Source organism: Diuraphis noxia, unplaced genomic scaffold, assembly GCF_037042655.1.
Source record: "Diuraphis noxia isolate RWA-SAM2 unplaced genomic scaffold, SU_Dnox_SAM2 contig0002, whole genome shotgun sequence".
NCBI lineage: Eukaryota > Metazoa > Arthropoda > Insecta > Hemiptera > Aphididae > Diuraphis > Diuraphis noxia.
This window is the reverse complement of record NW_028301712.1, coordinates 85392446-85414227: the sequence shown is the minus strand read 5'-3', so window position 1 is coordinate 85414227 and position 21782 is coordinate 85392446.

Sequence of the window (21782 nt, the reverse complement as noted above, 5' to 3'; positions counted from 1 at the left end):
TCGGTCTGTCATATATACCTTTTGGTATAATAATAATACTTTTTAGTTTTACTTAATAACAAATAACCGTAAATACAATTTTAACCGAATGTTAACAATAGCAATTTATCTATGCAGCATACAATTTAAAAATATTGTGTGCCTTTCTGAGCTATAGTTGACATTATAAAACCCTTTTACACTTTTGAGTTTTATTTTAAATAATGCCAGTTAAAAATTAACACAATTTGACCTTGTAGAGATTGGCATTGCAAGGTGTCAAGCTCAGAGTCAATAGCGTTTGGCATAAATACGTGTTCAAGATGCCGAGCGTATATTTCGGCTTTTTCTTGTTCGCTTCGTACCCAGGTGCCGTCTTCTTTGCGGAGTGGTGGTATCTGAACACGGGGCTTCTTCATGAGTCTTCATGAGTCCATAATAAATAATCAGTATTATCCGTCGCAGTGAGACCACTTAAGTATGATTTGAATGTTTCATTTTTCATTTCTTTGATTTTGTCATGAAGAATTTTGCTTACTCGGTTCCATTCCGTTTTATCCGTTGGGTTCCGTGTACTATGCCATGTTCGTCTCGCTCGACGTTTATGTTGGACTAGTTTTCTTATTTCTAGTGGGTAAGTTAACTGGTGATTACCATTGATAGCTACCGGAGTTGCTATTTCCGCCGCACTAACAATGTCATAGGTTAAAAAAATAGTAGAATAAAATTTTTAATTTGAGTTCTCTGCATCATGAAACACATTTTTAGCTTACTCTGCTATTTATAAGCATCATATAAGAAATATGCAAATGCTATAAAATCCCAACCCTGATGATGACTCTAGTGACTTACTTCCTATATATAGGGTCTAAATGTGGAAAATAACTTGTAATTAGTTATGCATAGTAAGAGTCTGAAGCTGTATGATAATAATTACAATTGTTTTAAAAATTATAAATTTACTTAACAATTTAATTTATACTTAAAAATAAAATTGATGAACATTTGTATTGATTAAAATAAATAATATATCAGTTTTTTTTTTCATGTCATGGTAATAGAGTACTGTAACGTAGAAAATTAAACTTATCTTAGGAGGCTCCAGCTTAATATACCTCTGAAGGTTATTTTTATAGCATTGCATTCGATCGTCCAAATAGCAGAGGAAAATAAATACGAAAGAATTAATATAATATTGAGTTTTAGACTTTTAATGGAGAGCTCTGATTGGCAACATTGTCGAGTCATAAAATAATAATAATCTATTTTATAATACTATCAATTTCTCGTGTCATAATGCTGTGTTCAATGAATTATTAGTTTAAAAATAAAAGTATTATTTTATATTATAATACAATTATAACATATAATATTATTTTTGACGTGCATATTATATTATAGTCATTAGTCATCAATTATAAAAAAATTAATAATTTGTTAGATACTATTATTATCTTATATTGTGATACATAATAAGTACACTTCTTACGTTTTATTAAACACAATACTATATAAAATACACTACACTTACATGTATTATAACATAGCAGGGTTTTGGAAAAAATATCCATGGTATGATGAGTAAGTATCGAAAAGCAAAAGTCATAAACCTCAAATATATGTCATATAACAGATGCTTTAACCACGGTTTACTCGAACACAATCTAATTTTGTCACTGTCCCTATTTTATTGAATATTACTCTATTTTACATGTTACAATAAACACAACGAAACTAATGTGCAGTGTATTTTAGACTTACTATTAAGTAAGTATATTGTTTATTTGTATCATTATACAGGGTGATTCTTTTATCAAACAACACTTATATGGTGTTTGTGTGTAAATACCACCTAACATACACCTATAACACACAAACACCACCCAACTTTGGGAGGCTATATCTTGAAAACGAATTGACGAAAAATGAAAATTTAAACGTGAAAATTCATTGAAAAAATAGCCTTTTTAGTTTATCAAATTTTAAGTATAGGTTGTCATTTGAAAATCAAAAGTTGATAATGGTTAACCTGATAAATATAAGGGTGAAAATATTTAAAAAATATATAGTTCTAGAACAAGATGGTTCCAAAATTTTGAAAAAAAAAAAATTTGAAAAAATTCAATAGTTTTTGAAATAATGAGTGTTGTTTGATAAAAGAATCACCCTGTATATTATTTTAACAGTATTGAGACTTCTGTTGTTATATTATCGTAACATTGTGTTGTACGTTTATCACATTTCATTCGATATGCAACTACGGTAATATAATATATAATGCACTATGGTAGATTAACATTATTAGGTAGCCAAACGTTTCTCTAATGATTATAACATAATATTCTCATGTGAAACATACTTATATATGATCTTGTTGAAGTTGCGAATGGAACAAAAACAAAATTCTGTGGATTGAAAGCTGCATTGGAAATTAATAGCATGTGTGTACTCTTTACATTATTAATGAACCAGAAATATATTGAACGGCAAAATTCTCAGTGCTATCACAACACTTAAACCTATGTGTGTATTTTGTCTGTTGTATTGTTACGAGCTAAAAGTTGATGCATATTATGTAGTGTACAACATATACATTACATAACTATACGAGTTTGAAGTAACCGTAATGGTAGATGATTCAGTTGTACTAGAAACTATATTAATGATAGAACGCAAATGTTAAATTTATGTTTAAATTAAAATTAAATCATAGTGAAAATTATGAAATATGTAACTCGATCATAATAAAATATTGAAATTTATTATCCGTATATATTTTAAATAATATTTTTTATAATATTGTAGAGCTAGGGACTTCTAAAACATTCGTATAATATACGTTTTAAACAATAGCTATAATGAGTGCTGAATAAATATTTTTTATCACATAAAGAGCTTAATATATATATATTTTTATAATTTTTTTTGCATGTTTGATTTTTTTTTTCGTTCTTATAACATACATATTTGCACAATGTTTTCTATACATTTTATTCGCCTATAAAATCACTTTGAAATAATATTTGAATGATTTTTATTTTAATAAGAAATTTTAATTTTTACAATATTTATTTTGATTAATAGCAATACAATTGTATTCGGGTAAAAAACAACTGTAGACATTTCAATAATCAATAATAATATTATAATGTTATAAATAAAATGTTTATATTAATATATCTATATTTTCAAAAATACTTATTTAATAGTTTATTATATTATTTGAATAACACAATTCATATAAATTGTCAACACAATGATTATGTTTCATGTGATGGAATGAGATGGTTTTTTAAGACCGTAAGCTACCAATTATTTTTTTTTTTTTTTTTTTTTTTATTAATGATAAGGCTTCAACAATAAAGTCATTAGCCGGAAAAACATGTTTACAAGTTATTTACAATCATCTTAATATTAATATTTAAATAAAGGAAGTACAGTATATACAGGTATATGGTGTTAATGGTATAGGTAACAGTAATATATAATTATTTAAATTCTATTATAGAGATTAGTTATTTTAAGGAATGTTATTAGGAGGTTAAAATTATCTATACTTAAAATATCCTACCAATTATTGTTTGTTTAAATCTTGATGATTATAATACACAATATATTTAATAATATTATCTCATTATCTCGTTATTAGTTGGCGTATCCAGAGGGATTATGTATTTAACACTCTCCACATTACCTTTCATTCCCAATAAAATATGTATTTTTTTTTTTTTTATGGTTCGACAACTGAAGTCATTAGCCTGAGGAACTGTAGGGGAAGGTACTGTAAGGTTTTAACTCGTGGGTTTTTGGGAGAATTTAGAATGGGAACTCGTGCGTTTCTGCCGTGCCCGGTTGGGGGCCAGCGGCCTCTCTCTCCAGACATCGCGAAATGCCCAAAGAGCGATGCCGCCCGTGACCGAGATTCGAACCGGCGACTGCGTGCGTCGCAACCGACGCCTTAGTCCGCTCGGCCACTCCACCCCCAAAATATGTATTATTTATACACGAAAACTATAAAAAAAACTTAGTTTAATTTATTCTTAACCTACTCCTATCTTCAAAGTTCTGGCTATGCTGCTGCATTATTATATCTCTTACTACTTATAGGTGATTAAACTTTATTACATTGCTTAATAATTTCTCTGTACGCTGTTTTGTAATACTTGTTAAGATATTTGAAACGTTCATGCATAACATTGTGCCACGTTAATTCACCAACAAATCTATGATAGAATGTGACACTAATGCGTGGGATTACATGTTTATTAACAGATGAAATTAAAAACGGCAGCATTGAAACGAATATAATTATATACTCGTAGTTAAATTCCAGTGATGATAATATAATTTATTTTTTTCGTTCTACGCTCATATTACTGTCGAAAAATAATTCAAATTTAATAACCAACCTTGCTATAGAATTTATTGAAAATGCCACTTAACTTTTAATTTATATTTATATATCGTTATTTTTATTTAATACTTTTGATAATAATGATATTATAATACTCTAAAAGTTAACCAATTGAAATAAATCGGTAGCTCATGCACTCATCATCAACACGGATCATCGCTTCTATATTGAAACTTCAACCACCATAATTTACACAACGAAATGAGATTTTTGAGTTAAATTGAAAACGAAAAAAATGAGACCAAATTGATTATAAATAATAAAAATATTTCAATAATTACTGAACTGGTGGTATCAGATGAAAAGTGGTTTGTGGTTTTTTTTTGAAGGATTTGAATTATAGAGGCTGTAGTGCAGTAAAACAGTTAATAAACCGTATTGATTAATTTTTCGTTTCATTGTCAAATAAAAACTTTTGGTTGACATTAAAATGTTGGCCATATTATATTAGAAGTTTCAATATTTATATATATAAAACATTTTCCAATAACTTTTCAGTCAGACATTGCGTTTGGAAATCAAATGAAGCAACTAATACGTATTATGTTCTTATAATAAGATTTTTTTCCCATACTTAGATTTACGGTCGAAATACATTTTGGTTTTAATTTCAAGGTAACCGTTATTGAACTTTATCAAAATATTATATGGAATCAAGTACGATTTATATTGGCAGTTAGTTATTCTAATTATTTTTTTCAACTCTCCACATAATAGTATTATTTAATTACAATTAATTACTTATTAAATATGTAGCTTCGTACAAGCCGAAGTTCACACAACAATTTGATATCCCTTAGCTAAAAACCCCGCATTCAAAATATCAAAGTCAAAACTCCCATTCTAAAAAAAATAGTAACCGATTCGTAATAATTCGTAGCCGCAAAACGTACCTAACCGAATAATAATAATGTATACGTTTCTATTTGATAATATACTTTATAAAATTGTTTTTCTTATACCCTTATTTAAGTTTAAACATTTACTTGAACAACACTCACAAATGTATATATTTTTTCGAAACCTCACCTAAAAGACATTTCAAGTTTCACAGTCCAACCCTTGGAAAATGTTGTGGGTAGACTACTAAATTTATAGAAATTAAAAATTAAAATTTATGTAATTTTTATATAAATGATTCAAACAAAATAAAGCATAAACAGATTTGCTATATCTCATAATTTCTTATTTACTCGTATATTAGGTAGAATTATTTCTTTTAATTCATTATTGCTATAATTTCAAGTAGCTATAATCTTACAGGGAAGGAATTTATGATGAAATTAAAAAATTAAAAATATATCTTACATGGTACTTAGATTATATAACAATACCTAAAATATTTGAATGTAATAACAAATAGATAAAATAGAAAAATTTAAAATAATATATTCTTATGTTGGAATTTTTGTATTTTTCAAATGAAGAATGGTTGACCACGAAAAACGTTATCAAATGTTTTCACTCAACAATTTAAAATACAATAATTATTTTATGTAAAATTTACATTTCTGTGGATAAACTACCTCATTTAAATGCATGCTATTTTTCGTCATTTATTTTCTAATAATAATCTGATGTTTGCACAGCGTTTTGGTAAATGTTTGTGTGAATCAAAATAATAATATGGAACTTAATAACTTATAGCTTGAAAAAAAATAATAACTTTTTAAACTAATTTAGGTTAGTTTTACTTTCTATCTTAACTTTAAAATTATGGAGTTAATTTTTTTTTTTTGTAAACTTTTAGCCAGAGAAAAGTGAATCGAATTAACTTACCCAACCTTGATTATCACGCTGCAATGGGTGAACTCGTGCAACTTCCAAGTATGTTAATGGTTGATTAATTTGTTTATCATGAATTTAAATATATGTGGGATTGAGAATCGACGGACCGTCGTGACACGTGTCGTGTAAGGCTATAACCAAGATTCTTGTACAAAAACTGGGAATATCGTTACAATAATATATACATATCATTATCTTAGGTGGGGCTGTGGGATGGGTATACATGTCGGGTCTGCTACGAAAGTGACTTCCGATCCTTGGGTATCATCCGGTGATCGTGGCCTAGATAGTCGCGCTTGGTGGGATAAACTATTGATTGCCCCGAAATGGCCGGGCAGTAATTTTATATTTCCTCGTGAAATGCTGGACGAGTTTAATCGTCGATATCCGGTACTTCGCTGGTAGTGGTGTAACCGTAAGCTAGATTCAACATAAGTTTCTTTTTGACTGAACATTGAGGATAACGTTCGTTGGAAATCAATATAAGATAAACAGTTCCGATAGTCGATTAATCCCGAGTGGTGCTCGTCAATGAGTAGGCCGTCGATCTTGGAGCGTATCATACACCCACAGCTTTTCGATAGGAAATGTCCACAACAATGCACCGACGCTGGTTTCTGATTAGGCTTAGGTTAGTAGACGTTCGTCGTGTGTCTAGAGTCGGCTTATTCGTCATGGTCGGACTCATTGCCGGATAACTGTAAATCATTGTCGTCGGCTGGATTTGTTTGTCCATTTGTCTTTATTCTGTTATTGTAGTCGTTGTTATTGAACCCGTTTAGGTTCTAAGTAAACTGAAAAATGTATTCAAAGTGCACCTATAATTGTACCCGTTGGCGTCGATTCTCGGAGGTGATTGATCGGCGTTTTTGGGATGACGAGAAATTATCGCATCATCACCACTTGATGATTTTTTTCAATTATGTGATTTTTCTTCAACATATTTCTATTTCTGTCTGACCTAGGGAAACACATTGTTATAGTTTCTCTCGTCTTACCTTTAATATCCGTATCAGCCGACTATTTATTATAATCTATCTATTTATATTGTTTCTATTTTTCTTCAGTTGGAATTCCCCAATTGTTTTTTTAAATTCGGTCGAGTACTTTTCCAGTATATAAAGCTTAACCATACACATCGCCTCTAATATATTTAAATATTCGTTGTTAATATCACATTCATGTAGAATAACTTTATTAGCCTAAATGACAAAAAAAAAAATACATGCAATTCAGAATTTTTATATTTTTTTTTTTTCAGCATCAACACTACAAAGTTATTAACTTAAAGTTATTATTACCTACAGTTATTTTAGTAGTGTAGACTTAGATTATTTAAATATGAAATTATATTTCCAACATAAACTTACATTATATTGAGTGACACAGACAAATATATACAATTATAATAACATATATTATATATTATAATCAGCTGCAACCATTGACAACTCTATAAATAACATTTTTCCGATTTTCGTGACCTGAAACAATATTCATGACGAAACATCCATCTTATAGCAACTTGTATGAGCTGAAAAATACAGCTAAATAAACCTTCTCTAAATGGAATCGGGAGATTTCTTAAGGAATCTTTCTATTTTACTTTCATTGAAAATCTTACAATAGTTTTTAAACCTATAGAGTAATATGAAGAACAAAAAATTTTAATTTTATACATTTTATATGTAACTGTTATATCTATTAAAAAAAATTTTCATATTAGGTATTACTATGAATAATTAATTAATTAATTATTTTATATATTTTCAACAATAATATATATATTTTTTTTTTTAAATGTAAATAAATTAAAAGATTTAATATTTTCACAATTATAATTTATGTAATTTATTCATCTCTCATTTGATGTTTATTGTACGATAGAAATAATGATCGTAATGAAATGTAACGAAATATTGTAACCAAGTAATTATAATCTATGATTAATTTCCCATGATTTCTTTTACCAGGTTAAACAGCGTATTGATATAGATTTTAACGGTTCATCAAAATTGAATGAACCAATTATTATGGGTACTGTTCAATTTAAAAACAAACAAACTGTTAAATATTCATAAGAATCTGCTTAACTTTAATGTACAGTTTTTTGACTCAGCATTAGACTACTTAAATATTGTATTCATTAAAATGTTTTAAAAGTTATGAAAGTAATAATTTTATTTTTCTATCAGATGTCAAAACATATTTATTTATGCATATTAAATAAAAATACGAGAACCCATTTTGAATAATACAATAGGATATTATGTTATGATAAAATCTCTAGTGAGTTTTATTTAAAGTACCTAGGTATCTATATAAGACTTCATATTAATCAATAATGTAGGATTTAAAACATTTTATCAACAACTATAGGTACGTCCAATGAAAGACTACCTCGGTGATTCATTTAATGAGTGTCATACGTTAAATTTTAACGAATGACGCTCATTATTTCAAAAAGTATTACGTTTTTGAAAATATTTTTTTTTTTTTATTGTATTTTATCCCCATAATTGTGTACTTTTTAGAAAATTCGTCTTCGGAAGGGTTTTTTTTCTGAGTATTTCGATTTGTAAAATTTGAATTTAAGACTAGTATTTTGTGCTTAAAATATGAGTTTTAAGTTTTGATGACCAAGTGGAGTAGTAAGTGGTTACCCTGCAAAATTTTGGTCCATTACTCTGCATATTTAATTTTTAAATGATTATACCATAGAAACAACTCGATCTAAATTTAATTTATTAGGTATCAAAAATATTGTGCGTGGGAATATGAAATTAAAACTGTACGATATTATCATCCAAACAAGTTAAAAAAAAAAAAACTTAAACAAACTTTAAGGATAAAACATAAATATATATATTTTTTTAACAACTTAAAACCATGTAATTTACTTTTTTAAATAATAAGTGGTTCATAATAAAATAATCATCTAATATATTATAATGTTGACCATTTAAATTGTTACTGGTATACATAAATTTAGAACAACACTTGATGCGTATATTTTTGTTAGTAAAATTGTCACTTACAGTTAACCTACATCGTAAACGATAGAAGCAGCGGTTCTTAATTAATAATAATACCATCACAGTGAGAAGACCATAACAAGTTTTTTTTTGTATCGGGAGAAAACAATATAATTCTTGCGAAATTTTGGTTTCGATATTTAACAACCGTCACCTAGGGGTACCTTTGTATTACCTATAACTTATAAGTACATAAAATATCAATCAATAATTTGTAATCATCAAACATATTGTTACCGAAAACTATATGTACAATGTGTACATTCATTGAAACACAATACGTATGCTAACTCTAACGGAGTTAATGGTATACGGGTGCGTAATGTGTACGATGCTGGTGATTGGTGATTGGCGATTGTTTGGGTCTTTGGGAGTATGCAAATAATACATACATTAATGATATTTACGACACACAATGGAAAACAGTAACCGCATGGTATGAAATAATTTTTCAAACACAACTCCTAAAAAATGACACGTTTGCAGGGAACATGTGTTTTTACGAAATTCGAAAATTAGTTTATCGTTAAAAATTCATAAAACTTTTAACTATCAGGTAACACAAAGCAAGTCTGGAAAGCTCACCGAGTGCGTGACATATGTCCAGTATCTAAATGTATTTGAATAGAACGCAATAAAAGTTTTTATAGGATTGTGCAAAAAAATATGAATAAATGCTTGTTTTTTTTTTAGATAATATTCTATTAAAAAATGAAGACCGAAGACTTAAATTTCACTTAATAGAGGGGGAGAATTTGCATAGTAAAAATATCTGTACATTTCCAGTAAATTTACCAATTAATTAGTAAAAATGATAGGATTTAATCTAAGGTTAAATACTAAAAGTCTTAGTGTCATCTTTTTTACTATTAAATACGATATAGTTACTTCTATTTTTGTATGCTTGATAAATTTAGTTATTTCTAATCATTCGAGCAATAAATAACTAAAAATGGAACTATAACTAAAAATAAATAATTTAAATTTAATCATCAAAATTAACACAGTATTTCCTTTATTTTTTATGTTCAAAAGTCAAAACATTTATATTTATATACCTACATACTATGATTTTAGTTAGTTTATTGTAATTGCAAAAATATTATTCATTGGACCATAAAACTAATAACTATTAAGTATAATATGGTACATTTTAATTTACTTTACGCAATGACCTTTTCAATATATTTAGATTTGTAAGCTGTTTATCATGCTAGACACCTATTAACACTGTTTAACGACTCGTCAATATTGACTGACATATATTGTATAGACACTGTCTAGACGCTTATCCTCTTTTATGTTAATATATACATTATAATTAAAACATGAGTCAAGCGAAGTATATATGCTTATAGCGACACGCATGTCATTATTTTTATTTAAGACTCATTCACGCACAAGCACGAGGCGTTTGGCTAGAGTAAAACATTAACCACGTTTATAACAATATAAATTCTGGTTTAACAATTATTAGTACAGTAAATTTTTATGAAGATATTGATTTATAAAGCAAACGCTTTTTATGCTTGACCTTTAGTGTAATATGTAGTAATTTGAACAAAATAATATAAAATTTGAAAAAATACGGACTTTTGCTAACTAGAATATATTTTAGAGGCCATATGAAGGTTTCATTGAATACCTACTCCGAAATTTTAAATTAAACAACAACGCAAGTTGGTAAATCTTCAAAGGAATGAGTTGAAGAATTAAGTGCTATTATTATAAAATTGAAAAACACTATAATATATAAAAAGGAACATTTTAAATATAATTCCGATAACAGAAAAAATAGCAGGAAAGCTCACTCATTCCTGGTTTCTAGTTGTCATATAATGTTATTTAATACAATATATAAGGACAGCAATTGATGGATATTGATGTTAATCATCATTCATCACAATCAGTTAACTGCGGCAAAAATGATAGAAATAGCGGTTCTTATTGCTATCACCTCCAAGAGGACTGTATTAATTTTTTTTTTTTGGGGAGGGGATTTGATAGATTGTCGTGTGTAGTATAACATTTTGAGCAAAAAATTTGTCTTACGAAAGTGCGGTTTCGATATTTAACAACCGTCACGCCACCTAAACGTCGAGAGTGAGGGTGTTTGGTCCATTTATCGTACGCTGCACGTTGACCTTAATTCGGAATCGAAAAAAAAAACGAATACCATTTCGAAATCTCGCTTAGAAGTTAGAACCGAGTGAGATTTTAATATAAGTGCGTTATATCTATGAATTTGGAGTGCTTTGCTCAACTCGGTGTAAATTACTTCGGTTTTTATATTCTTTGTTCTTATTGTGTTTTTCTTCATTCGTCAAACATCGTGTCTACAAGTCTTGCTAGAATTCCACGATCGTAATATTCTTCCATATTTTATTAAGATAAATTTACGACACACGTATATAAACAAGAGTATATGTATTACACAATATCATTTAAAACAAAAATGCAAAGAACGTATTATTAAAAATAGCTTTATTTTTATTTTATATATAAAAATGAACCCTCGTGCAATATTACTTGTGTGTCACTCTATGCTTAATATTGTATTATTATTGCAATTTAATTCATTTGTATAACGTTCCATAGACCTACCTACTCTAATATTGCATTTTTTTTCTTACTATATAGATTTAATATTGAATTCTTAGAATGTTATACTAGGTATATTTGAATAACCAATCGAATTTTTTAAGCTCATAAATTTCCATATAAGCTTGTTATTTTTAGAAGAATTATTACATAGAGCCACAATTTTGATTTTTGATAATAACGATTTAGAATTTATTATAATTACTCTTTTCTATTATACCAATGTAGTTGCATACTTTTATTTTTTTTCACAATCGAAGGGACAAGAAAAACTCTAAAAAATTATCAAGACATTATTTTTACTTGACCACCTAATAGGTAATGAAAACAGTTAATGTTCTATTATTTTTAAATATATTGTATAGGTACAAAAATTAATCATGACGCCAATAATGATGACATAATATTTAATTTTTGGTGTCGTTTAAGTCACTAATTTGCTTGCTCGAATATTAGCAGTCATGTTGACTCGTCCCCATCCCGATTTTATATTTATACGCATAATTTACTATTATATACAATAAAAACGCATTAATATGCTCATAATATCGTAATGTCGGTGTTTGTACGAACATCATATAAAATAATAACATTATAATTATGGCATGTAGGTCGGTTGTTTTTCGGTAACGTAATGGAAAGAAGAAAACAAAAAAATACCGGGAAATAGCCAATAACAGCATTTATTCCTTTCCGTCCAGCCGCTAAATACAATCTCGCAGGAATATACCTACTACAACACGAGTTACATTGAGGAGTTGTTGAACTTTGAGGTTATCTTCGTGCCCGAGGCCGCTCGCGTGAGAAACAAACGTCCGTACGACAGACACCACTCGTACTAGTATAATATAATAACAGTTCGTTATATTTTATGAGCCAATAATTATTATTAAGCGATTAATCTTTGTGCAAACAACATATTTTGTGCGCTCCGAGACGGAGAAAAAAAACGACGATTTCAAAGAATGCGTGACTCGAAATAAGCACAGGGTACCTATGATATTAAGCCTCAAACCTGGTAGTCGGTGAAGAGTAATAATTATTATAGGCTGCAACGATCATTATTAACGTTCAATTAAACGGTAGGTACACAGTACTTATCCAGCCGTGTGTGACCATAAGGCAAATTATAAAATAATAAATAACGGAAAAAAATGTGTCGGTACTCGACAGGTAGTGTGCATATTATGATTTTATTTGTCGTCATCATGCAGTTCAACTGTTTTTTCCTCACTAGAATTATACTCATACACCCAGTCGTGTTCTATGCAGAATATAGTACGCAGTCGATTCTCGATAACTCGAATTTCTTGGTGAATAAAAAAAGTGTGCATTTCGAGTAAGCGATGTTAAGAAAAATAAAGATGGTCTCACTTCTCTATCACATAATTATGTAACAAAACTGATGCCAAAATGTACATTTTGTGTACAAAGCTGTTCAGGAATTCGGAAATATCTCATTATAGTATGCAAATCAGGAATTTAAAAAAAAAAATTGAAATGTACTACTCAATATAATTTTAGTGTGTTATAAAATATTCCTACGTACATTGTACAAAATAATTTGAACTCAAACCGTAATTGTAAGCTAATAACCATGTGCTTGATGCTCAACAACAATTACAAAAAATTTGATATTCTCTGTACACTCCATATAGGAGCATTATTATTATTTTTTTTTTTATCTCCTTAGTAAATAGTTAGTATGTAAAATTAATTAGGACACGAGATTTTCTTGGACACATTTTAAATTTTTAAATTTCGTTCAATGAGCTCCAAAATAATTGCTAGCAATATAACATTAGATAATTAATTATTTTTTAACTCAACAATGCCAACCATTAATAAATATAAGACAAGCGATCTAAGGTTATATATATATATATATAGGTATTTACTATAAATATTTACAATACGTGAAAAAATTTCGAAACGCTATTGCAAGTAGAGGGTAAAAATATTTTTACAAAGAATACAGTATGATTTTATGCTAATATAATTACTATAATAACATATAGCATGTCATTTTTAATATTATATAAATAGTAGAAAAAAATAATAATTCAATGATAACAAAACCTGTTTATCTATGTAACATATAAAGGAGATACATACCCTTTTTGATATTTGACTATATTCATTTTTCGGATTAAAAAAACTACTGAAGGAAATATGAAATTGTGAATATTTAAATAAAAGAGTATTTAATTTCGTCGAGAGGAATGGGGATACATCATAATATTCATATTTCTGAATAATATATTTCATAATATTAATATTCATTGAATATTCATAAAGATTAAAGAAATACACATTAAAAAGATTAAGATTGAACAATCGAATAATAACATATTATACTCATCACTCGTGCGTTAGTTTTATATATGTATATTTTTTTAACCATATTCCTTTGAAGACGTTATCAAATTGTGTGCACTATAATAATAAAATTAATAAAAAGGCCGTTTAATTTTTTTTTTTTATTGCTGTGAATTGTATTTAATTATTATAAAAATATATGTTGATTTTTATCTGATTGGCGTAAAGATGTTTTGTACGTTCTGAGTATTATACCAACAATCGAAAATTCTATTGGTATTGAAATACGATGCACAATTATCATTGCCATTGCTCTGTTTATATACAATACCAATATAGAAATATCAAAGCGATAGAGATAATATAATAATATGTTATATTCGTATCGCGAGAACTTAAACTTGATAACTCGAAAATTTCAGATTTTTTTATATTAAAATGTTTACAAGTTGTATTCAAAGATTAATGTATTTCAGTCATTTTTTAGTCAAATTTATTGAAATGGAACTTCTTTACGAAGAGTATAAAAAAAAAGGACCAGGTCGCGATTATACTCGGGTGAAATGCTCCGACGACAGTGTGGGTTCGATTCCGGTCGGTGAAACCAGCTTTTCTGCATTATTTATCAGATATTTATAATTCTATATATTTATTTATTTTTTTTTTTTTTGTTCTTTTTCCGTCTAATGAGACTTGCCCATCACGATGTTTTTTTAAAAATTTTATACGAATAAATGTAAAATTCAATATAGTTGGGTATAGTTATAATAATTATATTATTATATTACATGTACAAGTGACTTTTCACCTATTCACCTGTGACATCGTGAATAGGTAATGAAAAAAATTAACTATTACTATACAAAAACTTATCGTACATGACCATAATGCATAATGTTAAACACCGTGACGCAAAAGTAAGGAAACATATTATATTGGTTTCACGGTATGCAACATGAATACATACATATATATATATATATATATATATATATTATATATTACATTTATGCAATAATGGTATGCACGTTATTTTTTGTACGGGTGCATTTGTCAGCAAATACCGACTATTTATATGACACAAGGTATATATTATAATATCCTACTGTGCTTTATTATTATATTTATGTCGTTTACATTATTATTGTTACTATCACAGTTGTATTTTATGGTACACTATAGTGACAATTTTAGAATAATAATAGTTAATGTATTATATTCTTCTCTCTTAATCAGCTCATCAATCATCATTGTATCACCTCTCTTGTAATTTAAAATGTATATAATATGAGATTTTCTGGGATGTGAAGTAAACTTAAATGCAATTATTATAAGCTGAAGAACTTTTATCGACGTTGTGTGTGCTTGAGTTAAAGTCTTTAGGTATATTTATAGCAACATTTGTTTCAGTTTGTAGAATTTTTTATGATAGCAATTGACGAAACAAGATCGACATAATAGTACATCGTATACAATACGGCTATATCAGTACATCATCATTCGTGTTATAACTATGTACTACATGTGCATGTGTATATGTAATCATTTTATAACAATTATTGTTAATTAATAATAAACACTTGTAAGACCGTCATGTCACATTGTGTATTGACATGTTACTTATAATGTCTATTTCTTTATTCACTCTCTATTTTTGGAGAAAATTCGAAATCTATTCGAAAACTGCAGTTCAACATATTTAAATGTAACACCTTAAGAGTGAATTTCGCTTCGAATTCCAAACCATAGACGATCTAACAAATAATTATCAACCATTTTCCTCAAAAAATAGTTTTCCATTATAAAGGGCATTACGTGCGATAACCTTCAGCTCTAAATCTAAATAGTTTCCTACCAGTGTGAACTGCAGAACAGTGATGGGTATACATTTAGAAGGGGAGATACAAACGCAAGCACAATAATTAATCACATATGTTCATAGGATTTATCACTTTAGAGTGAGCTGTGGAAGACTTTGATCTACATATACCTTATACTTTATGAAAACGACGAATGCATAGTTTTATTTGCATAGAATAAAATTTAATTTAAACATAATAATATTAGACCCAACTGCGTATCAGCAAATCAAGCTATAGTATATTATAACTAGCAGCGATGGCTTTACTATTGCTCAATAATTGCGCTTTTAACTTTTAACTATTTAACTTTAAAAAATATATAATTACGTATTTGCGCAGCTGTGCATAACTGAAACTGTGTGTTTGCCGATTTTTATGTAGAAAATCTTTATCTTCCACTCTCAGCTATGGCGTATAATTAATAATGTTACATTATTTATACTATTTCTTATAACTATTTCAAATACTATCTGATCGTGACAGATTCCGTGTTTGAAATAAAATAAACCTTGAATGTAGCTCAGCATTAGGTTATTTTTAGTTTATTGATTTTATGTTAATTTATGTAAAGTTTGAGAAAAATTCACATCTTTTTAGTCTTGAGGGAGACAGGCAGAAATCTTTGTTTTCACCATTACCAGTTTATATAAATACGTCTCTAGAGGTTTTGTTGATATCAGTTTTATAATTTTATATTTAAGATAAATTATGTTCAATAAATTTGACCATATTATATTACATTATGCAATTTGAAATTTCACCAAGCTCATAAAATAAATAAAAACACTCTTTTTAATTATAATTAATATTTTATCAATTTATACAAAACTATGCAATTAATTTTTTAGGAAACAGGTTAACATAGCAATTGATAATTTCCAATTTCCAGGATCACAATGTGATGGGAATTCCTGGAAATTCTTCGGAACAGTTGAAATTCACTGGGATTATACAGAAACTATGGTAATTAATATACACATTATAATGCTAAACATAAAATATATTATAGGATATATTTAATTTTTTTTTCGAAGTCAAAAGGTGCTGTTAAAAATTTAAAAAAAACATAAAATTAGATTTCGGTATTGGGATATGTACATGTAATCATGTAATAGGCAGAATTCATGCTATAATTCATTCCATAAAATTTTCTAAATTGTTACTGAATTAATTTAAACAATTAAAAAAAAAAAAAAAAACAAACACTGTAGAACTAAATAATTATTTATTCCAATAAATCATTTACAACTACCTATTAATAATAATTACATTTAAATTTAATACAATTTATGAAGTAAATCAGCCTTTTTATATTTCTTCATTAGGTAATCAAACAATATCAAATACCACGTGTGTTACCTCCGACCGACACACACGTGTGCCACGGTCACCGTAAAACGCATTTATATAGCTTCCGATAGCAGTAATACTCTACGAACAGCAATTAAGAAGGTATGTAGACACACTATTGTTATCCATAGTTACAGCAGGTGCCTAAAACACTCTCTCCATATCCAAAAATATGGACCTCACCAAACCCAACTCCCTCGACTTTTCACAGTACGTTCCTCAAACCAACAACACTAAAACTTTCGCCGAAACCACAGCAAATATACAATTTCCTAAAAAAGATCAAGCAATCGTTTTTAACTCAATCGAAGATGTCCCTCAAATAGAGTATATTAAAGCTTTCAGTCAACTCACTTCACCAACCAACATAACATTCGCCTCTAGAATATCTAATAACAGATTTTGCATTTATTTTGCAAATAAAAATATCGTGGAACAAATCATTAGCCAACAGTCACACATCGTCATTAATAACTCAAAGATAACATTCCGTCGTCTAATTAACCCAGCCAAACGAATAATACTATCTAACGTGCAGCCGATTATCCCTCATGATGTAATTAAAAACGCTATCGAAAATTTGTCAATTAGAATACTATCACCGATAACTTTTATAAAGGCCGGCTTCGCTAATGACGAATACGGGCATATTGGCAGCTTCCGCCGTCAATTATATATAAACCCAGACGATAATGATAAATTACCCAGCTCAATACTAATAGTATTCGAGCAAACTGAATACCGTATCTTTATATCAGATGATACGGTAATATGTTACTTATGTAAACAATCTGGCCACACTTCCAATCGTTGCCGTAAGGCAACAGAATATAAAATTACTGATTCTCAACTGCAACACCAAAGTACTATCTCAGACGGCTATGACGCAGATAATACCAATGTACAACACGATATTGAACATCTACCCAACACTTCACACATTAGCCAACCACCTTCACAAGAACAAGTAGAACAAGTTAAAAGACCAGCGCCTTCATCTACTTCTAGCAATTTACAGACGGATAATGTTCCCCCCACAGAAAATATAATTAATTTATCTCAAACAAAAACTAACGCGCAAAACACACCAACCAATAAGAGCTCATTAGCAACAAAATTAATAGAGTCACAATCCAAAGAAAAAAAAGCAAACAATTCAACACAACCGCCTCCAAAGAAACCAAAACGATCAAACTCCGTCGAACAAATTATAGTTAAATTAGACGAGTCGTTATTACCAGCCAAATTGGAATTCGAAAAAATACCCAATCTTAAAATAAATTTTAACCAACTAAAATACATAATAGAAAACACACTTAGCATCCCGAACCCCTCTAGTGTTCTAAAGGAGTTCAACATAGCACCAATGGAAATGATCGAGATTCTGGATTCAATCCGCCCCAAGATAAGGAATCTTAGCATCAAAAATAGACTAACCAGACTTTCCAACTCTTTACTTGAGATAACTCTAGATACTGACCCTACCATAAAGCAATAAATATAAAAAAAAAAAAAAAAAATTAAACATACGCATCTACATGTCCTTAATACTACAATGGAATCTGAACGGGTTTTTCAAAAAACTCGACGAACTTAAAATCATCTTATCAGAAACAAATCCCGAAATAATATGTCTGCAAGAAACAAATTTTAAATATGATAACACAGGAAAATTACCAAATTACACAGGATTCAGTAAACACCGAACTGCCGGAGCTAGAGCCAGTGGCGGAGTAACAATATACGTAAAATCTGAATATCCCAGCAAAATTATCAATATTAATACGCATTTCGAAGCTATAGCAGTATCAGTGAAGTTAAGACAGTTAGAAATTAATATATGTAATATATATATCCCCAATCAACTTGACTTCACCCAAAATGACATTGAAAATCTCTTAAACCAAATACCTACTCCCTTCATTATCACCGGAGATTTTAACAGCCATAACCTCATGTGGGGATCTATGAACACCGATAGGAGAGGAAAAGAAATTTATAAAGCATTTGGTAAAGATAGCATAGTAATCCTGAATAGCAATGAACCCACCCACATAAACATTGCCAACGGACAAATGTCCAACATTGATTTATCACTCTCCAATGCATCGTTAGCACAAAGATTAGAATGGATTGTATATAAAAACATAACTAGCAGTGACCACTTTCCAATCATCATCAAATATATACCACTGACTAACGATCCTTCTCCGGTCGAAAGGTGGAATCTAAAAAAACCCAATTGGACACTATACTCTGAACTATTGGAAGAAAAGATAACAAGTATAAAAGATACAGAAACAGTAAATATCAATACACTTGTAAATACTTTTACCAACTCAATCCTACAAATAGCAAATATAACAATAGGAAAATCAACCTCCAAGAATGGAAAACCTAAAGTACCCTGGTGGAATCATAACATTAAAACTGCTATCGAAGAAAAATACAAGGCTTTAAAACAATTCCAATTATCCAAATCCCAAGAGGACTTTATAGAACTTAAAAAACTCAGAGCGAGAACAAGGTACTTGATTAAAACCAGTAAAAAATCATCGTGGGAAAGCTTCACAAATAGTATCAATGCAAAATCCGACACGAAAATAATATGGAATAAAATCAAATCCTTAAAAGGACTCAACAGAACTCGGAAAATAAATCTTATAGTCAATAATTCCGACCTACTATGTAACGAAGAATTAGTTGCTAACCTATTGGGCGAATATTTCTTCAATAACAGTAGTGATTCTAACTACTCTCCCCAGTTCCAAACCTACAAACGAAAATGCGAATTGGAAACAATTCCAAATACTATAGACCAAAATAAGATGGACCAAAGCCAACTAAACCTACCAATCACTATGGAAGAAATCACATACACTCTTTCAAGATGTAAAAGTCACAGTCCCGGTCCTGACAGCATACCTTACATTTTTATTCAGAACTTCGGACCTAACACCTTAAAACTAATGCTGGCACTGTTTAATAGAATTTTCACTGAAGGTTCATGGCCAACCACATGGAAAAAAGGCACAATAATACCAATTTCTAAGAATGAAAAAGATAAGTTCAATCCCGAAGGGTATAGGCCAATAACTCTTTTAAACACCTTGTCAAAAATACTTGAAAAAATTATTAATTACAGACTCACTTGGTTACTAGAAAAAGACAAATACCTTTCTAAGCAACAATGCGGTTTTAGAAGAAATAAAAGCACAATCGATACTCTTACTCATATTAATCATGAAGTAAATCAGACCTTTAAGAACAAACAAATTATGGGGCTAGTCAACCTTGACATATCCAAGGCTTATGACTCAACATGGAGACACAACATCTTAGTCAAGCTTAACCAAATCCTGTGCAAAGGCAAGATACTCAATCTGATAACCAACTTCCTAATAGACCGGCATTTCAAAGTCAAAGCTAACAATCACTATTCTGAGGAATTCATCCAGGAAAACGGAGTACCACAAGGTTCAGCATTATCGGTAACTCTTTTTCTTATAGCTATAAATGACATAACCAAAAGCTGCTCACCACCCGTAAAATGCAACTTGTTCGCTGATGATTTCAGTTATTCATGTCGTAGCAACAATATAAGTTCAATACAAAAATTCCTACAAACAACCACCGACAATTTAACAGAATGGGCCAATAAGACAGGATTCAAATTCTCACCAACTAAATCCAACATCATCATATTTACAAAAAAAAGAAATGTCAGCGAACTAATAATTACACTAGACAACACTCCAATTCCAACAAAAGAATCAGTCAAAATACTTGGTATTTTCTTCGACCGCAGGCTCACATGGGCAACCCACATACGCTACCTTAAAACATCTACCAGTCAAACACTTAATATTTTAAAAATATTATCTCACACTTCCTGGGGAGGTGACTCTAGTACACTTATCAAAATTCATAAGGCAACCATTCAATCGAAAATATATTACGGATCAAACATATACAAAACAGCATCCCGATCTATTTTAAATGCAATAGATAGTACCAATAATACTGGACTAAGGCTCGCGATTGGCGCTTTTCGCAGCAGTCCAATTTACAGCATATATAATACAGCAGGCGTACCCATACCTGAGATTAAAAGGAATGACCTATCGCTTAAATACATGGTTAGATCCTATATATGTAACAACCTACCACTGCCATTAGAAAACTCCGATTTATATGATGAACTAGGGAAAAACGGCATTATTATGGATCAATCAATGACGAGAGAACAATTGTCCCCACCCGCATGGACTTCCTCTTTCGACATAAATACGGAACTCAGCTCCTTTCTAAAACAACAAACTCCACCAGAAATTTACAGAAGACACTTTCAAAGCATATTAGAAAATTACCGAGATTATCAAGAAGTTTACACGGACGCATCCAAGACACAAGACCAAGTAGGAATTTCAATAA